Source organism: Acyrthosiphon pisum, chromosome A2 (assembly GCF_005508785.2).
Source record: "Acyrthosiphon pisum isolate AL4f chromosome A2, pea_aphid_22Mar2018_4r6ur, whole genome shotgun sequence".
Taxonomy (NCBI): Eukaryota; Metazoa; Arthropoda; class Insecta; order Hemiptera; family Aphididae; genus Acyrthosiphon; species Acyrthosiphon pisum.
In genome coordinates this window covers 54638146-54639810 of record NC_042495.1, presented here as the reverse complement: position 1 = coordinate 54639810, position 1665 = coordinate 54638146, and positions in this window count along the sequence as shown.

The following is a 1665-nucleotide window of genomic DNA, read 5'->3' as shown; positions in this document are numbered from 1 at the left end:
AATTGAAATTAACATGCACATCAATTTTATTTATATTCTGAAAATAATAATAAGAAACAATAATACACACATTTACAGCAATACCATACGTTAAGTGAGCAATTTAAAAATAAAAAATGCTAATTATCTTTAATCTTATGTCTGTGTTTGGTAGCATTTTTACATCTGAACATTAAATTATATAAAAAATTATATCCAAAACAAAAATTAGATTGACTGATACTCAAAAACTAATTTTGTCAACTCTAAAAAAAATAATATTATTAATTTAATAATTAATAAAGAACAATTATTATGGTTTTTAAATTTTTTTCTGAAATTCTCATTAAGGTTGAAGAGACCCCAGTCTTAAAACTTACATGACAAGTGTGACATTAATATTCTAACAATTTCAAATCATTAACTTGATTATTAAATGGATTATTTTTATTAAAACCTTGTAATTAAGTGAACATACTTATACGTTGTGAGCGAGTCAGGGAAGTACAACGTGTTACCTACTACCCAGGGTTTTTGTAGATACAAATAACTACACATATTCAAGCCATAAAAAAATTATAGGATACCCTTATTTTTCTGTTAAGATTATTGTAATAGGTAGGTATTTATTAAATTCCTATATTATTAGAGATCTATAAAAATCCTTAATACTCAATACATAAAATTCCTAATTTACAAATAACTAAATCTAAAACATTAATATTAGTTAGGTAAGTACTTGGCTAATTACAACCAAAAATTTATTTTTATATGCTATAATTTACCATTTACATTTTTTTTTTTTTATAAAATCAAACATTTGATTTATGTTTTTTTATATTTGAGATGAACTGGATACTATTATTAGTCTTCTGATGGTTGTATGTACGCATAAATTTGCATACTCTGGGTATACTCTGTGTTCGCGCCGTCGTCACCGCCACTCGCATATTATAGGTACACACTAGTACATCACATCGATCACACACACCAATTAGCCCTTCTGTTGTTAGTTTTAAGCACACACATCACACATATTTATTTATTTATTTATTTATTTATTTGTATAATTAAACGGGCATAGCCCTATAACAGTTATAAATTGACATAATAACATAATAATAATCATTATTGAACAAATTAATTACATATAAAAGAAAAGAGAAAATACAGATAATATAATATTAAAACAGAGTAAAATTTTAGATATATATATATAAAATAATTAAATATAATAGAAGAATTAACATCTATAAGATATATAATAATAATGCATAATTCATAGGTAATAATTAATAATAAAATAATAAAAAGACTCAATAGAGTTAAAACTAAATAAATCGACCTGCGTATCATTAGCTAACCTCATATAATCCTATTAATAGGAGCATCATTTAAATAATTTGATTTTTGTAATTTCAAATAGAAAGTGTTAGTGGATCTAGTTTGACATTTTGGCACATAGAAATTTAAATAATTTAATATTTCACTAGAATAGATGAAACCATTTAATAATTTATATAGGAACTTTAAATCAATAATATTTCTCCTGATTTCAAGACTATTCATATTTAAAGTATCTAATAACGGCTTATATGGAGTATGACGCTGACGTGGGATATTACATTTGTACGATAAAAACCGTAGGAAACGATTTTGTATACCTTCAAGGCTTTGGATATGAGT